We start from the raw sequence: 25,429 nt of genomic DNA, 5'->3' as shown, positions 1-25,429 counted from the left end.
ATCCCAAGTGCAGCTTGGAGGTGTGTGAAGGATAACACAGATGGTTTGATCCCAAATCTGTATGGCTTTCAGGAGCTGGAGTGGAACTAGTTGGCATTTTGGCTGTGCCATTGGTGTTACGGCACAGGGTTATGTATGTGTATGGGGACAATGGCTGGCCTGTGTTGCTCCCTCATGTAGGCAGACATAGCTGGGTAAATATGTAAGCATACACAAACATATGTATTTTTATAGATATATACGAATATATAGCATCATTAAGTTTAAGGATCTGAAAAACATGAAGTTATCAGTCACACAGAGTTTTATTTCACGAGATAGATTACTTTCACTCTTTTAACCCTGACATTTGTGACTTAATTAAAATGAAAATGATGTAGACATGTATTAGGAAAATATCTCTGCAATGTGTTCAGATAAAAGTTTGCACAAAAGCAACTATAGGTAATTCAACACTAAAGTTCTGTCTTGAATGCTGGCCTTACTTTAAAAAAATGTGTTTTAACGCTAGTTTATGCCAGTTTCAGAAAACTAGGGTTGTGGGAACAAGCCGTAGGAGCGTGTTTTGGCTACAGTAGCACCCTTTTCCATGTAGGGAAATAAGAAAGAAGCGATTCTCGCTAGCTGCAGGGCTCTGCCGCATCCCCGGCAGCGGCGGAGCGGCCGCCGCCATTTCCCGGCCCAAGAGCTCCACCATTTGGCGGCCGCGCACACTGCGGCCCTGAGCTCATGAGGCAGCGACCGGTCGGGAAATACAGGCGGGTAGAGGAGCGGAAGGACGGCGAAGACTGCTGGGCTCGGTCCAGAAGGCTGTTGGGATTTCAGCCAGGTACGCGCTGAAGGGATTGAGGTTTTCCTCCTGTTTCCTATGGAGCATGTGCCTACGCAGGGAACGTGCTTGTGCGGAGGTCAAGATTGACCTCAAGTGTGCACTTATCCAGACTGCGGGGCGAGAGAACAGGGAGAGTCAGGAGCAAAGGAGGGGACAGGCACGTCTCTGCCTCTGCAGGAGGGACCCATACACCCTTCTGGAGTCTGTACATGGTATTCCGATTAATGCTGCATCACAGCGTCATTTGAGTTAGAAGAGACCCTTAAAGGCCATCAAGTCCAACTCCCCTGCAATGAACAGGGATGCCTACAGTAGGTCAAGGTGCCCAGAGCACCATCCAGGCCTTGAGTATCTCCAGGGATGGGATATCCACCACCTCTCTACACAACCTGTGCCAGTGACTCACCACTCTTACCATAAAAAAAGTTATATTCCTTATATCCAGTCTAAATTTCCTCTTTTAGTTCCTGAAGCGTTAATATTGTAAGTTTGTGTATTCATGTGTACGTGTGGACACGCATGTGTGCCACATAGACATGTTTGTGTGCTTAGAGCTCTGTGTATATCACCGTGTGAGTATGGATATTATCATCTTCCTACAGACCATGCCTTATATTCACGCATTACATACAACTGGGTATGTTATACGAGCCAGTTTCCATTCAGAGTCTTCAGTTGCTTTGAGCAGTGCTCATCCTTAAATACTTAGATGCTGGTGCAGCTGAGGCCACGCTGCCAAAAGACTCCCTGCCATGGCCATGGCCCTCTTCCAGATGACGGGATCTCATGGCATGCAAGCACATAATGCACTCATTCTTGTTAGGGCACAACTGAAAGTATTCCTGAAATACAGCACATCAGTGATTCCAGAAGGGTACTTTTGTGATCAGAATGGATTGCAGAAGTGTGATTTGGAATAGATTCAAAAAGTTGCCGTGCATTTGGAAACCTTTTGCTACAGTAAGGAGCTGAAGAAGTTCTGAAGAGTTGCAAAAGCTTTTACAAGGAAAATGAGAATATTTCTGATCCCGAGCTATCTGCTCCATAATTAAAGACATGATAAATGTTTTCTTTGGGCACCGACTAATGAAACACATTTAAAAATCTGTAAAATCACAGAAGAATTGTAATACAAATATGTTAATAATTGAGAAACCTTAATACTCTGGTAAGGAAACGAGTGTGATCGGTTTAAGAATATACACAGGTCTTGAAATGCTTAAAATAATAGCAGTGGCTGTAATAGGAATTAAAAAAAAAACAACCAACAACATTGCCTTTTTATAGAGACACTGTGAACTTCTGGTATCCTGGAAAGAAATCAAGTTTCCAGTGATTTCTAGAGAATGTTGAATCTGTGTGAGGACACATCGATTACTTTGTCATTCTAGTGCAGGAAACAGACAGCAACAGCATCTCATACTTCTAATTTGCACTTTCATGCCAGAATATGCTGATTTTTTCTTTATACACAGCACGGATTTAGAGTTTTTCTCACAAGACTGGCATGTCAGTTCAACTTTCAGAGCATGGTATTAGAACAATGCATTTGTTACCATAACTTACTAACAAATAAATCAGGATATTTCTAGAGTCATATTCCACTGTGATTTTTTGTCACTCTGGGGAGAAGAAGAAGGGTGGAATGTCACACTGTTGTGACAAATGAAGATGACCTGAGCCCTTGTGCTTTTATGATCTGTCAATATCTTTCTGGTAATAATATGCCCATAACTGAACACAGCATTGCAAGAGCATGTTGTGCATCCTAAAACCATATAAAGGAAGATTATTAGCTTCTTGCTCCAATATATAATGATAGGGTGTCTGGTGAATGCAACCCAAAATCACATTGACCTTTTTTCACACGCACAACATATTGGAAGCTCATGTCTCATTTGTTACTTAATATCCCTTGGGATTTTTAAAAATTGGACTGGAAAAATTACAAGGAAAACTACTGCAATGAATCTCACCAGCAAATGGATGGGGTTTTGATTTTAAAGGATCCTTTCCATTCTGAGTACTGTTGTTATCTTTTATTGCTGTTTCAAGACGATCAAAATATATTGAATGCCATTTATTTTATTTCCAGTTGATTACTTCATATGACCCAAATCCTCACTGTATTCGTAATTATAGGTCGGCCGTAAAACCAAGGATACTTTTTCAGCGCATTAAGTAAGCAGGAGCTGGCTGTAGATTTGCAATGAGTGCAGAGGGAAGATATAAGCAGCAAGTAAACAATTTTTCAAAAATTACAACAGTTAGATATGTAAACAAAAGAAGCTGCAAATTAACTGAAGAGCCAGGCGGCATAATTAAAGGGACTGTATGCTTGCTAAATTTAGTTAAGTGAGTGCTCATCGCAATTAGCTGCCATTGCTGAACTTGGAGCATTAAACACAGGTCTGTTGCCTTGTTGAATGTTACAAGAGACTGCTGCTCTAACTTTGTTTCACTAAAGGGAGTATGTAATGCAGCTGGAATGCTAATGGGTGACATGTTGCGTGGAAGAGGAAGCAGGTTATCATATTCACAGCACTGACAACTCCAAGTGTTGTGTGATACTAAACAACAATACCTACTTGACTAGCACGATAGCATTAGAAAAGCCAAGCCCTGAACTGTAACTAAGATATGTCATGCTCAGAAAGTGGATTAAGTTCAAAAAGAAATGTCCTGAATACAAAAAGAAAGCCTCCTGAATGACAAGATTCAGTGTAGGTATTCTCAATGTGGAATAACAAGACAGTAGTAGATGCATCTTATCTCTGCAGTTGCAAACTGCAGTGTTCAGTCCATCTACTTTCATATTGGTATCTCCGCAAATACCATCCTCTCAGGGAACAGAAAGACACAGGTCCATAAAGCAGACAAAATGGTGAGATTCTCCTTGCATTGCATCACTTAACGTTTTGTGAAGGCTAAAAACATACATACAGTCTTTGCTATTGCTCTAAACTAATGTTCCTCGTATGTATAATGTAGATACAATAGTTGCTTTTTCCTGAGATAGCAGTGCAGGTTTTTATGTTCTACAATAAAAGCTTGTAGTTCAACGGGGAACACACCCTCCTTTGTGCTTTACATGCTTACATGAATCCAGACTTCAGCAACTTGCACCTACACATGTGTTCTCACAGGGATGAAATGCTCAGCAAAACCCTGTTTGAATGATGACTAATTATCATTAGACCGCAGGAGTCGTTAATGGGAAAGTATTAGAACACACACTGTTTTCTCAGTGCTGTAAAAGAAGGATCGGGGTCTCCTCCCTGCTCTCACACTAAGATTAATGATGCCGGCACCATCCTCACAGAAGTTTGCACGATCTGAATTTAAATACCCCCAAAGAGGGAGGCTTTCTGGTGTCCAGGTGGAGTTTTCTTCCAGGGTTTCAGTAGTGTTAGTGGGCAGAAGTTTTTCCTGACCTAAGTTGTGGCTGCTGATGTGCAATTTGAGCTGCTTATTCTCATGCAGCTCCCCATGCTTCTCCTGTTTTCCCTGTAGTCACCTTCTGCTCATTTAAAGGCTGTCAGCAAAGTTTAGTGCTGCCTTCTGGTATTTAGGCTGCCATTGTTTCTTCAGACTTCCTTCATAGGTTATATTTTACAGACCTCTGATTTCCCCTTTTCTTTCTCCAGTTTGACAGGACACGCATCATTTCCGATTATGTCTTCCATTATTGTCCTCTCCTCTTTGCACCCCCTGCAAGCTTCATAGCCATGTTCTTTATCCCATTTTCTAAGTCTTCCTCTGTGAAAATATCTTCCCGGGGAAGTTTAACAAATTGACGCAACCTCTTTATGACAAATCTGCACTGTCTGTAACCCACTTTATTGTTTTTATAGAGGTGCTTACATGATTGGTTCCAACATTTTTTTCCACTAATTCAATTTAAGCTGACTTTTCCGACATAGCCCCACTTCTCTTTTCTTCCTCACATCTTTTCTTCTTCATCACATTGTGACTTAGTGAAGTTGTTCTCACTTTGCTGTACTTTTTCCCCGAACAGGACTGTTTCTCTTTGATGTTGTTAATACGGGTCCTCATAGAGCAGCTGCTGTCTCTGCTACTGCCACTAGCCTTCCTGAAACCCAGTGCCTGCATGTTGTGGTTCTTCCTCCACTCTTTTGAAGGGATTATGGACTCTTTTAGTCTTGCTGAAGTCATCTTTCACCATCAGCTCTGCAGCTGGCTCCTGCCTGTTACTGTGGATCAGCCCTTGGAGACCCCTCTGCTACCTGTCTTTTCTGGCATCCACAATAAGATATCTGGCTTATGTTCTCAGGAAGAGGTAGGCATTCTAAGTTCTCTTCTAGCCCTCTTGTAGCTGTCTCACTTGTTGAAAAACCTGGTTATCTTCAGATTTCTGCTTTGAATGATTTTGCCCATTGCTTATCCATGCCTTGTTATACCTGGCTTTGAAGCTTGTAGCAGATTTCCCTTGTGAAAGTACATGCGTGCTTGTCCCTTCTGCCACCACACGAAGATTGCTTACAGCAGGTCAGCCAGGCTCCCAGGGCAAGGGCTTCAACGTGTTCTGCTGAAGTCTTCCTCTTATCTGTTCTTACAAGACAAGCCTTTTGTATTAGTAGGCTAATTGATGCCACTGTAAGACAGAGACAACAATGTGAGGTGATCTAATACATTCACCACCCTTTTCTCTCAAAACAGCTGCTTTCAGGACTCACGATGTCATTTGGACCATCTCCTGTCTGAGGCCTGAGGCCTGGCAGTGCTATCATACTGAGCCAGGGACCTTCCCCACCTTTCTCCCCACAGCCACAGCATGCCCCCCTCAGCCATCCCATTTCCTAATTCCCCCTCACACTCCTCCTCCAGCAGCTGCTCTGAGTTCTGCTTCCACCGGCACAGAGCCCTCTGCTTGTCAATACTAGAAAAAAAACTTTCTTGTTCCGATCTTGCAAATAGTAAAATAAGGCTTGGCCTGTACTACTGAGGATTCAGAGGGATCAAGTTTTGACTATGTGAATGATTCCACAACTCTGGCACATTAAGTGAATCATCATTTTGGAGTTTCATTAAAATTTCACTATTTCTGTTTATTTGTCTGATGTCTTGCATTAGTTAACAAGCATGTTAAGATGACCTGCTGTCCTATTCCTTATTGCTGCCAGTGTAGTATTGAGGTAAATGTACACCTTAGCATTTGTATGCATTTATCTGGTTCACTTTGAATTGTACTAGCAGGCTTAATGCACCTATTGTATGTCTTACAAAAAGCTTTTCTCCCTAGATTAGCAAGCTGATACGTAAAATTAGCAAGCCTACTTCTTTTATTTGTGAAGCAAACTTTGCTCCTTGGCTTTTGGAACAACAATCCATCTCCTGAAAAACCAAAAACCTGTTGCCAACACTAGAATTAAAACTGTTTATTTGTCTACATGGTGCCTCCTGCCCTGCCAGTACCTTGACTGCAGAGAGTGGTGAGAACAAGATTTTGTTCCCACATCTGTGCCCTGCTAGAGCATCAGAATCATTTCAGCTCAGCTTTATGCCTTTCCCAACCAACACCACCATGAGTGTTCAGAAGGACGTGCAACATGAAGTACTGATGGGGTAGACAGCTGAGTTTTGGTAATTGCTCAGCATCATCTCCCCTTACCTTCTCTTGGGACTCCTCAGTAGCCTATGGCTGCTGATCCTTATACCCATTCCTCTGGGAACCCATCTATCACTAGATGGTGGTAGAGCCCATCCCCCACCATTGCCTTTATGTATCGCCTGGAAACGCTAGTAATCATGTGGTCCCCAGTGCATGTGTTTTCTCACTTTATATTTGGGTGTGGATGCTCACTGCCTCGCTCACAGTATCGTACACATGTGCTTGGTTTCAGCTGGACGTAATTGGTATAGAATCATAGAATCATTAAGGTTAGTAAAGACCACATCTAGTCCAACCTCCAGCCCATCCCTCAATCTTGCCCACTAACCCACGCTCCACACTGCCACATCCACACATTTCTTGAACACCTCCAGGGACAGTGATTCGACCACTACCTTGGGCATCCTGTTTCAATACTTGACCACTCTTTCAGAGAATACATTTTTTACAATACCCAACCTAAGCCTTGTGCAACTTAAGGCCATTACCTCTCATCCTATTGCTGTGCCCTGGCAGAAGAGGCCAACCACCACCTCACTACAACCTCCTTTCAGGGAGTTGCAGAGCAGTCTCCCCTGAGCCTCCTCCTCTCCAGACTCAACAACTCCAGTTCTCTCAGCTGCTCCCCATAACATTTGTGCCCCAGACCCTTCAGTTCTGTTGCCCTTCTTTGTTGGCAAGTGTGGCCATCACTTGACCTCCTCTACTGAAATGGTGAATGACAAATAGCCACTACTTCCTAAAAAACTCCTGCTTTTCTAAAGAAGCTCTTTTTTTTTTTCCTGGACAAATTTCACATGGCTCCATATGATTTGTCAGCTTCATCCCCTCCAAAAATAGAATCATAAATGTAGTAAAATTTATCTCATTCAGATTTCAAAAGTAAAATATCTGCAAGAAGCAGAAGAGATACAGAGGCTCAGATAAATCTCATTTATCTTTCTAAAAAGGAAGTATAAAAGTCCATGAAACAAATAAAAAAAATAAAATATGGAAAATGAAAAGAGGTAACAATAACTTTTGGATTTTCATTTCCGCATTTTTATGTATGCTGCTGCATACAATATAAATATATTGAACAGTTGCTATTTTTTGACAGGACTTATATTTCAGGTCGCTTTGTAACGCAGCAAGTCAATCCAGAGCAGGTAAGTGTGGTGGTGAAAAATTGTTTCTTGGGTGACTGCAGCCTACAGCCATATGCCTCATAAATCTGAGGTTAAATAAAACTCCTTGTGCTCTGCTGCAGCAAGGGACTAACTCCACCTTCCAGAGGCACTAAGTACTGCTGTACCACACATGGTCAAGCCCAGCTCCATGTCTGGCAGCCGTGAAGTGCTCTGTTATTCAGCCATGATTAATTTACCAAGGATGTTAAATTGCCCCAGTGTTTTCAAAAGAGCTTGTCATGGGTATGTAGCTGGCAGAAGGCGTGTGTACCCAGTGTAATACAGTGCAGCTCCAGACTATGGTCTCGCTCACATGGAGCCAGCACACCTACATGGAACAGGGAAGTACACCGCCACCACATAGACCCAAAGTCCCCTTCACCGTACAGCCACGCTTGAGCGTGTATGTGGATTAGTTCAGCTCAGCACTGTACCTTGGAGTTTCTTTCCCTTGGAGTCACAGAGTCACAGAGATCTTCACAGTGCTGTGTAAGGCAGCACCCCACAGAGCTGGATTTGCTGCCTTCTCACAGTGGCAAAATGACCTCTTCTCTCTGTTCTTCTGTGTAGCAAATGGAGGAGTAGCATCTGCTTTTTACCATTGTTACTGAGCACCAGTTATAACCAAGGCGACCCCTGTCAAAATGTACTTACGATACAATTTATGTCTCAGATTGTTGACATACCTTGTCAAATAATGGATTTATATCCCACTGATTTGATGTATGAAGTCAACCTGATTTATAAGTCATGCCACTTTGTATGCTATTGCATTCATTTAAGAGTTATCAAACTGATTTATGGCTTGAGCTTTTGAATTATAAATCACACTGGTATTCTGCATTTCCTGTAACTTATTTGTAATCCAGCACTTCATACATTGGTTATAATCTTTGATTTACTAACTTGTCTATGAAAATGGGGGAAAAAAAACGGTGACATGCATGATGAGCCCATGCTCTAGTCTGTACTTGCAGTGCACATTGCACCTTCAGAACCAGCCTGTCTCATTGTCCGAGGCAGAGCTACTCTAGTCCTGCCTTTTGCATATCCACATCACACGCAATCCCACAAACCCTTCTGCAGCCCTGCTAAGGTCATTGCCTAATTTAAGCCAGTACTTCTGAGACTGGACTTGTGTGGCCCACTGCTCCCCTATTGTCTGATTGAACCTGATAGCCCCAGAGGACAAACAGCCAGCAGCCGTTCACACAGGCTCAGGATGCATGAGCTAAGCCCAAGGTGTCTTCTTCTGGGGTGAGCTATATGTCCTTCTGGAACCCAGACACTGTTGATTAGGTTTCAGTGACTATTTTTCAAGCTTGTTTTTAATCTGATACTTCTTACATAACTTCGCTATGCTGGGGAAATCACTGTCTTGAGTATCCCCATGTAAAATCTGAATTTGCTCATCCCCCAGGCATGATGTGGCCATCAGTTTTGATCTCACAGAGCCATGTGCTGTGGCCACTGGAATCATTGTGCTGCTCTACAACCTCACATAAGGGCAGTTAAACACACAAAGAATGCCCTCACAAGGGATTGACCCCTCTTGTAGGGCAAAGGCAGCTCAGCATCATTTTCTTGGCCTTCTGCTCTGTTCCTCTCTGTTTCCACATGCTCCTTACTCCAGAATTTCAGCTTATCAGGGGAGCTCAGGCCACTCGCAGCTCCATGGTTATATAACTATATATAAATGTATCAAACTAGAGAAGCAAAGGATAACAGGTCTCACAGGGGAAGGGCTATCCAGCCCAATTGGGCACAGAGAAAGAGTGCTAACACAATGCCTGAAGCCCAGAAAAATGGCAAGCCATGAAAACCAGAGATTTTCACTGGGGACAGTGGTCAACTAGAATTGCACAGTTCAAATGTTATTTGTGTGAGTTACTGTCTGAGTGTTTTGGTTGTGACTTCTGCTCGTGAAGACTCCATGCATTTAAAAGAGGTGATAGGCAACAGTCTAAAAGACAAAATAAAAGGGGTGCTGGCATTGAATTCAGGTACAATTATCTTTCCTGAGTTTTCTGTTTAACATAGATGTAAAGTTCAGCAGGTTGCTGGAGGTGAACATCTCTCTTCCTCGTAATACCTCTTGGGAGCTAGGATGTGAAACAGGCATGCCTTTGTATAACATATTAAGCTGCTGTTGTACTCTGAGTCTCTATATTGGTCAGGTATCTACTCGCAGGGAAATGGGTTGTGTCACTCATTTTAGCTTTATCCATTATATTTTGGAATGAGTTGGGATATTTTAATGCCAACAGGTTAGAAAAGCACGCTCTGCTATAACAACTTGTGTTCAAAGCAATGAAAAGGAAACCTCTCTCATCAATAACAGCTGGGTATTTCTTTACACAAAATAACACAATCATTCATGAAAGAAATGCCAGAGCCCTGAGGCGAGCGCCCACTGCCCTTGTCCCACTGTTCACAGTGTGGGATGTGGCTCTCAGCTCTCCTACAGCAGCCATGTTTTTTGACCACGCATGAGGGTAAGCGCTGTTGGCAAAGCTACAGAAATATCTTTACAGAGGAACGCATGTTTAGTTCTGTATTTGAATCATGCGATTAACCATGCATGGGAGCACCAACCAAAAAATAAGTGCCAAAATTTCTCTTCAAAAGAACCAAACTGTTGTTGAGGTGTCATTATTGCTGCTGCCATTTTCACTCCTACAAGGCTGTTTCTGCAAACGCTTAGAGTATCAGGAGTTTAGAAGTAGAGAGACTATGAGTGACACACGCCAACCCTCTACATATTCCTGGGAAACCAGGTACACCAGAAAAAAATACACAGCAATAATGGCCTTGGTGTACATATCATCCCAGTTGGTGCTGAGCAGCCTGTGATGCTTTCCGTGGGAGAGAGACACATGCCACATCTGCACGACGACCTCCAACTGCTTGCTGATGTTTTGGTGAGAGATCATAGAATCATAGAATATCCTGAGTTGGAACAGACCCGTAACGATCATGGAGTCCAACTCCTGATCATAATCATAGAATCATAGAATAACAGAATGGCTTTGGTTGGAGGGGATCTTAAAGCACACCCAGCCCCACCCCATGCCATGGTCAGGGCTGCCCCCCACCAGCACCTGCCCAGCTGCCCAGGGCCCCATCCAACCTGGTCTCGAGTGCCTTCAGGGATGGGGCACCACAGCTTCTCTGGGCAGCTGTGCCAGCGCCTCACCTCCCACTGAGTAAAGAATTTCTTCCTAACATCTAACCTAAATCTCTCCTCTGTTAGTTTATAGCCATTCCCCTTCGTCCTGTGTCTCTCAGTCCATCTGCTAATGCAGGGCCATGCTGAAGCTTTAGAGTGGGAACCAGTGGGTGAATTCAGAAGCCATACATAATGCAGTTACCAAGGAGGGGATTTCCAGGACAGAAAAAATAGATAAAACAGAAGCAGCACTGAGCCAGGTGGTTCCCCAGACACAATATTTTACTGTTCCTTTTTCTGCAGAAGTGCTCTGGGGTGGTGGTTGTTTCCAGGAGTTTTCTGGTTGGTGTTGCCAAAAGGTTTAATGAGAAGAGGAGAACAGTGAGTCACCATTTATTACTTTACCATTTATTACACCATTTATTACTTCTTACAAGAAGAAAATGAAAATTACTACTTCTCTGAAAGGGTGGTCAGGCACTGGAATGGGCTGCCCAGAGAGGTGGTGGAGTCACTGAGCCTGGTGGTGTTTAAAGAGTGTTTGGATGTTGCGTTAAGGGACATGGTTTAGCGGGAACCATTGATGAAGGACGAATGGTTGGACTGGATGATCCTGTGGGTCTTTTCCAACCTTAGCGATTCTATGATTCTATGATTCTATGAAATCTCTTTCCATCTCTATCTCTGTCAGCTGGTGTTTTGGGCTCCTTTTGGTTAGCTGCCAATGTCAGCATTTGTAGGAACAGCAATGACATAAGAATAACTGCTCTGAAAGGTAAGCAACCTGCTGGAGCAGATGTCCAAACACTTTCAAGATAAATTATTCAGCCAGAAGAAACGTATCCGCTAGTGACTACACTGATAATTTTCATTCTCCACTCTTTGTTGAAGCACTGGTCTAGAAATCACAGCTTAAGAAGCTCTGAGTAGAATTGCAAATTGTTACATACTCACAGTTGTCAGTGTTTCTCATCTGAACAGGTATCTTGCTCTTCCCCTGGATAGTAGTGAATTTGACTTGGACTTTGCTGAGATCAAGGGAATATGATTGGATGGTGTTTTACACAGTCTTCTAATTTTTTTTAAACCAATACTTAGTTCAGGCTTGGTATAATGGCCAGCTTTGAATGCACAAAGTCCTTAAGGAACTAGAAACCTGATTATTTCCCTGCTTTGACCTCTGCATATACTCACCTCTTGAGGTGGAGTCGTTCCCTGGGAGCCATGTGTTGACATAGACCTAAGATTTCCAAAAGAACGCATTATCCAGCACACTATTTCACCACCACCAATTCTGAGCTAGTGTTTACAGTTAAATAAATCAAGCTAGAAGCAGCTCCACACAACTTTTTCTCTACCTTGGGCAGCTGACAGCAGGTACCCTTGTTCAGCTTTCCCATATCTGTGCCTATGACAATGAGCACAAGAGAACCGGGCCATTCCCATGTTTTGACAATTTTTTTTTCTAGAGTATACCCACAACCCTAAAATAAAATTGCTGGAGGTGTTCTGCTGAAGATGTTTGACTCTCAATATCCAAGAATGATGACCACTTACATCACTGAATATCACTGCATGGAGAAAGAGTCAGTCACTAGAACTGAGTGATATGCACACATACTGGTAGCACCTACAGCTCATTTCCTTGGTAAGACGTCTTAGCATCCTCATTTGGTGCAAGCATTGAGCAGCATTCGACAAGTAAAACCAGAACCCATCCACTGGCTAATTTTCTTGGGGAAAAAAACAAAGTGTAATCGTAAACTGTGTTACAGATCATTGCTTCAGGTTCTCAAATTCAGCTTGTTTCTAAATCCAAAGAAATAGATCTGCCAGCCTTAGATACAGCATTTAGTAACATATGTAAGAGGAATCTTTTTCTGTTTTTCCATTATAAACATTTTACAGCATCTGCAGCAGACAGTTTATGTTCAGGTGAGAGCTATTAGGCAGGAGTGCCTTTCCATTGCCTCATAACCTTACCTTTAATGAAATGCAGTGTTAAAAACCACCATACTTTCCAGTCATATTTTTGTTGCTCTGATAGTTTTGGCATTGTCAGGCAATGGTGACTGAACACCACACGTTTCCAAGGGAGGATCTATGTCAGTATATGCATCATGGAGCAATCTTTAATTACAGTTACAGATGCACCACTCCAAATGGATTGGGAAATTTGGCTATCTCTCTCTGAGTGACTAATTTTCAGATGTTATCAATTTTCGTCTTTCTGTAGGGGATGCTTTTTGCAATTCAGAGTCCAAAAATACCATTAACAAAATTCCAGGAGCAAATTTTACGGAGTAAACTCTTAATGCATAATGTATTACAACAAAAAATCTGCATTCTTGCACAAGTCCATCACCAAAAGACAAGACAATAGTGTAAAATGAAATATTTTACAGGCTGCGCCTTGCCAGGCCAAGAAAAACTGAAATGTATCCAGTGCTTGAAAGCATCAGTTTGCTCAGCTGTTACAGCTGTCATCATTGTGTTTTACAGGACTGCAGCAAACATACTCCTATCAGTAGTGCTACTTCAGTAAACAAACAAACAAAAAAATGCTTATTGACATAAAAACCCAATGGAAGAATTGATACTGAGTTCTCAAAGCTGCCTGTAAAGTCTGTGTATGATAGGTTCGTGGTGATACTTCACCCTCCTGGCTGGATCCATCTGGATGCCAACAGTTGGCAGCTATGCTTCAGCCAGGCTCCAAGCTCATTTTTGAGCTCGTTGGCCTGCCAGAGCTGGAACATCTCGTTCAAAACATGCCGTGTCACCAGTGGCTGACAAGATGTTCCTTCCCACCTAGAAATAGTCATCCTTGCCTGCTGGCTGTGGTGCAGGGTGATAAGAAAACAACTTCAGGCACTAATATTTGCCATTATGGTTACATCATTGACCTCAATGACACCGTTATTCCCTGAGTGGACACCTGAGCATCCAAACCTAAACCACCCTGAAGACAGCACTGCCAGCCTAAGTCTTTTTTAAGGCTACAGTGATAGTGGAGGGCCCAGCAGGGAAGCTGTATGATGAGAAGCTGAGGTCCCCTGATAGGCTCAGCCCAGAGCAGAGGAGCTGAGGGGAGGCCTCATGGCGGCTGCAGCTCCTCACAGGTAGCGGAGGGGCAGCGCTGAGCTCTGCTTTCTGTGACAGCGACAGGGCCCGAGGGAACGGCATGGAGCTGTGTCAGGGAAGGGGCAGCTGGGGGTCAGGGACAGGGTCTGCACCAAAAGGTGTTCAGATGGCACGGAGACAGTCCTGAGGAAGATCCACTCCATGTTTCATTGAGACCAGCCAGCCAAAAGATACCATCTCACTCCAGCTTTTAAAGCAGGATTTACTGGCATTTGGCACAAAATGTCGGTGCAAGGTAACTTGTCAGGTATGGAAATCTTATTAAGTGAATGACGCAAACTGTCAATACAAGTATTTAAACAGTCCTCCATAGGGCAGGTCCCTCCCTCAGGCGGCCGCACCCTGCCCTCTCTCCCCCTGGCCAGGCTCACTGCCCTCAGGCGGCAGCAGCCACCCCTCCCTGCACAGGATTCCTGTCGAACAGCAGCTGCAGGCCACATACAGCCTGCATTTTTCTCCCACCAGCCCAAAACATGTCTTGGTTTTGCAACTAGTACTGTATCACGATGCTCTCTGGCCACTCAAAGCCATGCCCAGCACAGTGGATTCTTTCATATATCAGATCACTTATCTGTAGGTATCTCCTGCTCAGCTTCCCATTTCTTGCTCAGTGTAATACTTAGATAAGCTGTTCCACTCATCATTATTGCTGTTTAAAAAAAGGAGTCTTTAGCTCCTATCAGCCCCACTGACTGCTTGCCATCTGATTTAACAAGCCTACTGACATGGGGGATTTAAATCCTCGTTGTGTCTTCAGCCTGTAACACAGCATTTAAGCTGACACAATCATCTTTTAACAGCCAAGAATTCACTGTGAGGAAATCCCAGTATGCATGTGTGCACAGTTGGTAATGACAAATTTTTACTTTAGCCATTAACAAATAATCAAAAGTCTCATATACAAATGATAATGGTCACAGCAGAGACTCCTGTACCCAGAATAAAGCAGTAGAGGTGGATTATCCCAAAGACAAATAAACTGGATTTCTTATATGTAAGTGTGTGCAACTTCTCCTGGATGACTCCAGTGTCATGTATTGTACAGGTCAGAAGGGCAAGTGAGCTGAAACAAAAGATAAACCGCTACTGTAAATGGGGCATTTCCAGACTTGTGCTTATCAAGCCAAAACTATTCTTTTTACCACATTGGTATGCAGATGTACTGAGTTAGCCCGGCATTCTGCCTCCAGCACAAGAAAGATGTGGAGCTGGAGTGGGTCCAGAGAAGGGCCACAAAGGTAATCAGAGGGCTGGAATATCTATCCTATGAGAAAGGTTGAGGGTTTTGAGTTTGTTCAGCCTGGGGAAGAGAAGGCTCTGGGGAGACCTCATTGCATCCTTTTAGTACTTGAAGAGAGCTTACAAGTGGGAGGGGTACAAAATTTTAAGTGGTCTAATAGCGATAGGATAAGGGGGAACGGCTTTGAACTGAAAGAAGGGAAATTCAAATGTTAGGAAGAAATTCTTCTCTCAGAAGGAGGTGAGGCACTGGGACAGGTTGCCCAGAGAACTTGTGGATGTCCCATCCCTGGAGGCATTCGAGGCCAGATTGGATGGGGCCCAGGGCAACCTGATCTAGAGCCTGATTTAGTGGTCCAACCCCATGGCAGAGGGATTAGAACTGGATGGGCTTTATGGTTCCTTCCAACCTAAGCCATTCTATAGTTCTATGACTTTTCTGGGGAAAAATCAGCTGGGAAAACTTCTTTTTGCACCACTCAGCCAAGTTTCACGCATCTCTGCTAAGTCTGAGCAGAATTTGGTGTGACAAAAAGAAGTTGCCAAGTTTCATGCAATGAACAATGCAAAATTGCTCAGTATATAGCTATACTCTGCGTGAGTTTGTAGCCTTACAGCTACTGGAATGAATGCAGCGCTCTGTCATTTGGTGTATGCTGGCAGACTGAGGTGTGTTTATGTGCAGTGGCACTTGGCTGCCCATCTATGGCTGTCTAGGAAGGGAGTAGCTCACACTCCTTGGTCTTGAGAAGTAAAAACCACAGTGATGATGTAGCTAGCTGCTACGTGGAGATGCCCTTCCAATAGTTCAGTGTTGTCAGAGTGCAGGAAAGAGCATCAAAGCTTTCTTCGTTCTCTGATGTGGGTAGGCTGGATGAATGGAAAGAAAAGTTCCTGTCATGTAAATGTGAATAAATACGGACAGAGGAAAGCATGCACCAGCACTAGATCCCAATCCTGGGCAAGAGGCACTACTCATTCCAAGTGTCCCCCAGTCCCTCCAGAAATGACACTGGGAAAGGGAGGTCTGTAAAGCATCTCAGAAGGCAGCTCCTCCTTTCCATTCTTGTCTCTTCCTTCAGGGGCTAAGACAACCAAAATATACATCATTCTCCTCCAAGGCTTAATTAAAATAGCAATGACCCCAAGCCTGTGTGATCACAGATCGTGAAATACTCCATCCTGCACTTGACACAGTCACTTAAGCAGATGACAGTGATAGTTCTGATTTCTTTAGATGACTCTATGACTCCACATAGTTTTTTGTGAGTTTAAGACAAAGGCAGAAACTGAATTTGAGCCAGATGCCTGAAATAATGAGAAGATACTGTCATGCTGTCTTGGTAGAATTACTGTAGCAAGTGGCACCAAGTATGTCAGAAATGTTGGGCATGTTTATGAGGATATATGGAGCCTGTCAAAGTGAGAAGCAAGTGGTTCACATGAGGTAGTGTGCTGGAGAACCATTCCTAAAAACTTCCTACTAATTTGTGTCTACACTAAATTGTGTCTATGCTTTCTGTGGGGTTCAGTGCCTTCAGTGACCTATTCTTATACAAAGCATGGTTAGTACGATCACAGCTTCACTGATGAGACTGTTTTGTGAGTCAGTATCATAAAGAAGCCCTAGTGAGTAAAACAGATGACAGATGTAAAAACCAACCCTGCCTACATGAATAGATTTTGGCTCCATTACTCACCCACAAGGCTGCAGAGTCTGTTTTATTTGAAAACACAAGGCAGCTTAAGAGTAAGGTTCTACCTGAAACACCTTGTCTTCTCTTTAAGGGTATGAAGGATCATGTGTAGCTTTCAAATACAGGTCCTTCCTGGAGTGTGGAAGAGTAGATCACAGGTCACTCACAAAGCTGTTATTTTGTGGTCTGAAGAAATAACCTTGTCAAAGTAAAACAAGTCTCATAAGACGGAAAGGAAAGAAAAACAGAAAAACATAACACAAAGAGATGGTGTATGCAGTGCTCTGAAAGGAGACAAGGGATATGTGTGTCTGAAAAAACTTGGAAAGGGACTTGATAGAGCTGTCATTTTCCTAGAAAAGTAGACGTGATGCAAAATGGTAAATGATGTTTCTTTTGTGAAATGTCAGTATTTGTAACAGTGATACAGTTGAGAGGAAATACCATGTTTATATCACTAAATTGGATAATCATACCTTTGGTTTTCTGCTTTTTTTTTTTTTTAATCTACTGTTCAATGGGAGAGACTGAACTGGGAACAGGTGACTCATTCAGTGGCTGAAAGTCCACCAAACAGAACAGAAAACCCAAGATGAAATTTTGAAATAACCTTTTCCAAAAATTTCCAAATAAATGTGCTTGATAAGGTTCTGGGTAGGTGTAAGCGTGCATTTTCAAGCAGATGTTTCCAGAAAGAGGTTGGAGATCTGGGAAGCTTGGTTACAGACACACAACAGCTATTCGTGTTGTTAATGCAGAGAGTATCACAGATTCATGAGGAAACCCTGGAGCAAAACAGTTAATAATATCGTGTAAACATTTTCCATACAGAGGTCACATATGACTGACACACAGCACTACCAATTTGATAAAACACTTTTGTAGACTAAAACAACGTAAGCCAGGCTGTCACTCATTTAAGCCTTAGCCTCAAGGCTTATTTAAGATATAGAAATGGAAACGAAGTGTGTTTTAGTGATACTCTTTCATGTTTCTCTTCCTCTGGTGCTGGAAGGACTGGTAGGAGTTCAGTACATGTTGGAGGAAATTGTGGTACCTATTGGTGAATGACACTGCTATTTGTATTCTGTGCCCTACATGACCCAATCAATTCTCTGTTGTAATAAACACCACTGCCTGACTAAAGAATTTAACCTGAGAAATACTGAACCTGAAACAAATGTCATTTGACCTAGATTGGATTTTTTGTTTGTTTGTTCATTAAAATTGTTCATAAGGTTCCATTTCCCGAGGCAAACCAAGGGTGAGAGAAAGCAAATATACGTATCTAAATGTAATCCTTGATGACCTTATATTGAAATGTCTGTGCCATACATCTTAATTATCATGTTGTACTCAAATATTCAGATTAACAATTCCAACAAGGTATATTCAGAAATATCAAACCTTATTTAAAAGACATTCTATGTATATCTCTATTGTATAAAGCACTTATATTAAGCAGTCTGCGACTACCCAGGAGTTAGAAATGCTGTGTTTGCTCCTAAACTCAGAGCTTAGATCTTTTTGACAGCAGATTATTTTTGTCTTTTCTTATCCTTTTTGTAAAAAAGCTTTAACTTTTTTGACTTTAACTGAGTGGTGTTATTGCTGTTAGCTATCTGGACCAAGACTTTCCTTGCTATTTCTGTTACTATCAGTTTCTCTGGATGTTTTTGCTCATTCAACATTTTGTCTAAGATAAAAACAAAATATTACTGAAACTGAGCTAGTTAGAGACTAAAACAAATGTATTTGTCTCAGTCCTTTCTAATGCCAGTATCTAGAAAGGTTCGGGAATACTCCCATTTATATCAACTTGCAGACTGGTTAGCTAACCTGCCTTAGTGAAGGAAGTCACAAGTCTGGCTGACTAGTATGTGAGCAAAATAAATATCTTGCCACCTACTCCAGCATTCTAAGGAACCGTAAGTTGAAAAAAGAAGCCCAGATACATTCTAGAGGGACAAAAATATACCAAGACCTTCCCAGTGATAATGAAGTGTGTAATTAAAACTATCAGAAAATTACATTTGTAACTGGGTAGTGTATGGGACTATACTTCCCTAAGCCTAATTTTGAAATAACATCAGTACTTTCAAGCACCAAAGATGTATGGATAAGCCCTTTCCACACTGACACCACTAAGAGAGCAATGCCTACACCAGAAAAGGAGCCTAAGCTTTATAAGAATATTGAGATAACTCCCTCTCTGGATGAGCTCATATTGATATTCTTGTCATCCCCTATCTAGACTCAGATCTCAAAGACAGATGTTTGGATGAAGAAGATGGAAATTGTTTCAGGCTTACAGTAAGAAATCAGGAAGTGTGATAAACAAAGCAGGGCTATCAGCATTAACAGAATGGAGAAACAGAAAACTCACATGCACAGAGATCTACTTTTCTATAGAATAATAAGCCTTTTCAATCCTTAGCTTGTAATATTATAGCACAGTGTGGTCCTATCACAAAGACTAAAAATGTAAAAAATATAGGTAATTATACTATTCAAAGTTGTATTAATATATATTCTTTTAAAAGTTAAAGAAATACAGATATATATATATAACTTACAATTCTTTTAGGGTTGATTAATAGGTGTTTTTAATACAAATTTCATGAGATTTTGGAAAAAAGAGTTGGCTTTCACTCATAAAAACAATGGTATCCTACAGCAGCTCTCCAGACAAAATAAACCTGTGAAATGAATAGCTGTTCTTATTTAAAAGGACCAACTGATAATCTAAAGCAGTAATAAAAGTACATACTGCATCAGTTTTTACTTGTTTTTCATCAGAAAAGATCTCCAGTTCACACGGAGTGATTTGGAATCAGACAGGATTCTAAGGATCAGTCAAAGCCTAATATGCTTCATTAGTAGAATTTGGGAGTCAGTAATTAACAGCATGCGAGTTGTAATACACTGATGCAGGATTAAGCAGAATGAAGGATGTCATTATGTTACTTTTAGAAAACTTCCGCTTTCTTTCAATGCTGATATGATTCTGCAGTAATTGTGATTGCTTGAATATAGCAGCTCAAGTTGGATGATAGAGAATAAAATTTAGGCCATTGTCCTTTATCATTATTCACATCTCCTGGCCATCAATCCCAGTGCTTTTTTTCAAAACTAATAACATCAAAAGAAGTGATCATTGCCCATATATAATACTGTTAAACCAAGATTTTTTTTGTGTATGTGATTATTCAGTATCAGTCTTTGTAATGCATAAATGAAAGCTACAAACCACAGAAAGAAGACTTCTAGGTATCTATTTAAAGTTGTCATTAAACTTCCTCCACTGTTTGACAACCATTTATTTCTGAGAAAATACAAGGTCCATATCCAGTGGAAATATGTTTGCTAACAGACCAGATGGAACAGTACAAACATTAATTATGTCATTGTTAAACTCTGCGAGGATCAGCTAAGCCGTAATTTGTCATATTATTCTGGTTTTGAATAGTTCGCGGTAATGTCTCTGATTACATAAATTGATGTTGGCTCTCACATTAATGGTGTTTTTAATTTGGAGCAATAAAGGACAGGACAGGATTTTCTCTCTAGAATCTTTTAGGGGCAGATTTTCTAAGGAAACACTGCTGCTACCCAAGAACCATCAGTTTACAAAACACTCCAGGGGTTTTTTGCAAAAAGGGTAAGGTGTTTCCATCTGCTTTCAGACATCCAGAAGACATTTGGAAGTTTTCCTAGAAAAAAATTTACAGATTTAAACTGAAATTATATATATATATATATTCTAGAGAATACATAGCCTATAATTGATTTTACTACTCTTAGTTTGAATAATTCTTTCTTTCATCTAAAATGCATGAACGCATTTACATCTATGGTTGACTTAGGCACAAAACTACGCTAAGGTTCTCTCCAGAATGGAGCTGCTTTCTGCCCGCATTACTTACTGTCTTCCCATCCATACAATATTTGCTCACTATCAATTGCCAACCATTAAGTTACTAACGTTAGTATTCTTGGTGGGTTGTTATGTTGTCCTGCTCAAAAGTGCCTCACAGAAATAAACATACACATTATGAGTAAACATGTTACACTGTATATATATGCTGGTGGAAAATGCGTTGTTTTCCACAGCCATGAGGCCTTTTGAAGTCTGTAATCATGGCTGACATAAAGTCAAAGGAGGCTGTATAGTAGACTGTAATTTGATTTAAATATACTAGTTTTCTGAAAGTGTTGTAATGTTGTTATGGTAACTACTGATCTAACAGATTTTTAAAGCTGCCCATTCAGTACTTGTAAATCTCGACTTCACATTGATGCAGAACTACTATTTTACAGAAGGAAATCTCCCTGTTATTTTGGGTTCTCCCCTTCAGTCCCCTGCCTGCACCCGAACCGAAAACGAAGACGCATGAAGGTTATCTGTGGGAAGAACAACAACATTACTGTGTTTTGGGCTACACTATCAAAAGAATGAAAAGCCAATGTAATAAAAAAGCAACTCTCTCCTCAAGTTTTTAAGTTCCGGAGCTCCATAACCTGGAGCAGCAGATCTCAAACTGCAGTGAGAGCACAACGCACTTCAGTAAGAGGTCTATGAATGAATAAGTCTATGAGATGAAGAGTAAAAAATCACAGAGACCACATTTCCTTTTTAATAAAGAAACACGGTTGTGCTGTCATTTGCAGTGCATAATTTGGAGATGGCTCAAAGGTTCAAAAACTTATTCAAAAGCTCCAGAAAATGCCTCTGAGAGAGACAGAGTGAGACTCCCAGTCTCTTTAACCTATCAAAGAAGACTGAGGAGAAATAATTACTGAGTGTAATTATCTCCATGAGGGAAAACCACTAACGCGGGGATTAAGCAGCTTTTAAACTGGCAGTGAAAAGTGCAATGAGAACTAAAGGCTGAAATCGAAACCCTGACAAATCTGCGTTACTAAATAGGCAGAATATTTTAATGGGTATAGTAGTTTACCTCTGAAACACAGTAATAGAGGAAGCAGCAGGTTATCCATCTCTCCTGGTCTTCAAATTAGCTATCCTGCACTAAAACATGAAGGAACTATGGTTTCTTAATGAAGCAATTATAAAGAAAACATTAGCAGGTACAGAGCAGGCTTCTTGTAATCTCTCTCTGGGAAATGACCAGACTAATTCAGGGGAAAATCAAACATACACAAACACAAAACCAGCTTGGAAGAGGCTCCTTAAAGGAGAAATTTTGCAAGGCTGCGGACAAATTAAATTACACCTTAAATATAAGCAGTAGTACAAGTTCATGTTTTACAAATAACTTTCAGGTTTTACTGCTTTTCTGCACGGAAGGTCAGGCAAAAAGGATTTCCACAGCCCAGAGTATTCAACAAAACTACTGACAGCATCTGGTCATTGCTGAGGTGATTGTTTTCAAATATGGACAAAATGACTGCAGCTTCATATCCATATTCCTACGTTAGTCGAAGGGTCTTGATTAAAATTTCAAAAGAAAAGAAGATTTTAGATTCAAAAAAGAGATGTTAACCTTCATGGAGCCATTAATCTTTTTTGAACGTTAGGACAATTATAGTGTATTGATTGAAACAGAAACAATCTGAAACAGTCTGAAATAGAAAGCAATTATAGAGATTGAGAAGGTATTTGTAAATAGTGGAAATACGTCAGATTTTGAAAGCTTGTAAATTTTTGAAAACTTTTTGTTTCTGACTTTTTTCATGTGGCTTTAAATATAAAAATCAGAGAGAGGTCTGATCCAGAGTCAGACACAGCCACTTACATACAGAAATGTGCACTCGTACACACGGGTCAGATGCAAGTGGCAGAGTTGGGCTTCATGTTTGCAAATTGCATTTTTTTTCTTTTTTCTTTTTTGTTTCCCTAAAATTCAACTGTTATAATGTAAACCTTATTAGATTTTCTCCTTATTATTAACCTGGAGGTCCTCCAGCCTCCTCCCTGCTCCCTTTCTTATTCGTTTTTATACTTCTAACCTGATGCAATCTGCCTGCAGGGGCAAATACAGTTATCTCCTTCTAAATTAAAATTGTAACTCATTTGGTACAGTTTACACAAGGCCTCAGCTTTGACACATGCAATTACTATGAACATAAGAGGAACATGATTGCTGAGAGCCACCAGAAATGGAGTTTAATCAGAAAACATGGACTTGTTCCAACGGATTTATAATTTCGCCACTTGCTATTCTTTTTTGTTCCTGGGTGTTCAGATAATTAGAAACACTGTTTTTCTGCTTCCCGAGAGGCCAAGGAAAGCAAAATTCCTTCTTTTACATTAACAAGATAAAATTATAATACAAACAATCCAGGACTTTGTTGTTGAAATGACAAATACATAAAACATTAATTTTAGTACTTACAGAATGTTACAAATAATTTGTAGTATTACAAATAATCTGTAGTATTTGTATGTATATCACAACACAGACTTATGTGAATTAATTACCCGTTCAGATGGACAGCTTGGTCTGCCAGCTTTTAGTCATACAAGAATGCTTAGGTACCTCCCGTAGCCTGCCTGAAAAGAGAGGTTTTAAGATAGGTCTCTAAAAATGTGAGGTTCACTTCTTGTGCCATTGTAGTGAAATGCTTCTTCAGCAGAGGGGATCAGATTGCAGGTCTGGAAAAAAATTGAGATGTTAAGGAGCCAGATCCAGTCCTGCTCCTCATGCTTTCAGATTGGCTCTGGAAAGGACTTTACATTTACTTGATCAAGTTCAGTGAAGCGTAGAGCTGCATGAACAGATACACTTCTCGCTGTAATTTGGAAAGAAAGATGCAGACTTCAGTCATGGGATGCCCTGAGTTATGGCATTGTATTCTGCTGAATATAGGGGTAGAATCATAGAATCACAGAATGGTTTGAGATGGAAGGGACCCCTAAAGATCTTCTAGACCAACTTCCCTGCAATGAACAGGGACACCTACAGCAGACTGGGGTGCTCAGAGCCATGTCCAGCCTGACCATGATTATCTCCAGGGATGGGGCATCTACCACATCTCCGGGCATCTCTAACTGCTTATGACTTGATTTCTGTTACGAATATAAACCGTAAAACATAAATTAATAGACATGTGCAACGTGTCAGGATTTTGCAGTCTGTTTATTGTGGTCTGAATGCATTCTTTTAAATTATATTTTAATGTCAAGTTTTCCTGGGTTATGAACGGGCCTCTGAGAGGTCTATGGGTCAAGTAAGGAGTGAGGTTACAGAAAATACAGTAAAGAAAATGTATGGCCTACAGTGTGCTCTGCAGTACAGACACGGTGCAAGAGGTCTGGCTGCCTTTTCAAGATGCCACCTGCTTTCTATTTCTCCTCTTGTGTTAGCCATTAACTTTGCTGCCATGGGCACAATTCAAACTTATAAGGTCAGGGCTTGGACAGCAGCAGCTGGTGTTTCAAATGGCTCTCCTTGTTTCCCAAGGCAGTCAGCTTAGATGTGACAACATATCTGACCTGGATACATCAAATTCACCAAAAGATAGACTTTCCTGTCCCTGACACACTCTTTGCTGTATAGATAACAATGCTGCAAAATGATAAAGATGGAAGGAAGCAAATTGCAAGACAGTAACAAAGAGAAGGGGGAAAAAAAGGATAATGGATTATACAGATACCATTACTGAGGTTGCACATCCTCAGCAAACTGCTTAACCAAGAAGTTTGTTATTAAAAATGTAACTTAAGCAACAGTTGCAGTTACCAAATTTATAAAGACATGGCAAAATAGAGGCTAACAAGTTGGTACCATCACATTTGTGTAAGTCTGTGATGGCTGAGTCCATCTCCAAGGCATTTCTTTTATTTTGCCACGGGAATGATTGGAGCCTTTGTGAGTGCTCCTCTGCTTTTTTCTGTCAATCCTCTTTGGTTTCATCTCAGCCTTTCAGGGAATATTCAGCCCAGGGAATCCCACACCACATCTCCAAAGACTGGAACTGTACCACAAAGCTCTGTAGTGTTTGCTATTACAGGAGCTGCTCTCAGATGTGTCATTGTTGGTGCAAGGACACAGGGAGCAGGAACCTGTGGCCAGAAGCAAGATCAGGGAAGAGGAAGAGGAAAGAGTGAACCGTGACAGCCCTGATGGGTCTGCCTTGCACTGCAGTGCAAATAGCCCCAAATCAGCCAAAATTTCACTGCAGCGTTGTGCCCCGGGGAAGTTTAGAACTGGAGAGCAGTGTTCTGATAACATGCAGAGGCAACAAGAACTGACCATGAGCAATTTTGCAACATCCTGGATGGAGGAAGGACAGTCTGTTCTCTGTCTCTTTCAACATAAGAAGCAAAAGCCATCAAACACATCTAGTAGTAGGAGCCAAGTTCAAAACAAACAGAAGGAAGTGGCTCCTCACACAGCTCATAGTAGGGCTGGGAAACTCCTCGCCCAAGAGGCTGCAGATGCAAGTACTGCAAGTCCATTGAGACTCAAGTGCAAGCTGCAAAAATACTTAAAACTTCCCCTGGATGCTATAAAAGATACTACAGCAGTCCTAAGAAGTATTCTTGACTGGGGAAATTCCAAAAGAGGACTATTTTATATA

General features: G+C 41.4%; 1 long non-coding RNA gene across 1 annotated transcript in view; it reads left to right on the top strand.

The window, feature by feature from the left end:
• The first annotated feature begins 647 nt into the window (after window positions 1-647).
• The window catches only part of LOC121109621, a 36,057-nt gene continuing 11,275 nt past the window's right edge, over window positions 648-25,429 (top strand). The window contains exon 1 of the long non-coding RNA XR_005857379.2: window positions 648-829. This is a non-coding gene — a long non-coding RNA (uncharacterized LOC121109621). The remainder of the gene's footprint in view (window positions 830-25,429) is intronic.

This window comes from Gallus gallus, chromosome 2 (genome assembly GCF_016699485.2).
Source record: "Gallus gallus isolate bGalGal1 chromosome 2, bGalGal1.mat.broiler.GRCg7b, whole genome shotgun sequence".
Taxonomy (NCBI): domain Eukaryota; kingdom Metazoa; phylum Chordata; class Aves; order Galliformes; family Phasianidae; genus Gallus; species Gallus gallus.
The sequence above is the reverse complement of the archived record's forward strand: the minus strand, read 5'-3'. Positions and strand labels throughout refer to the sequence as shown.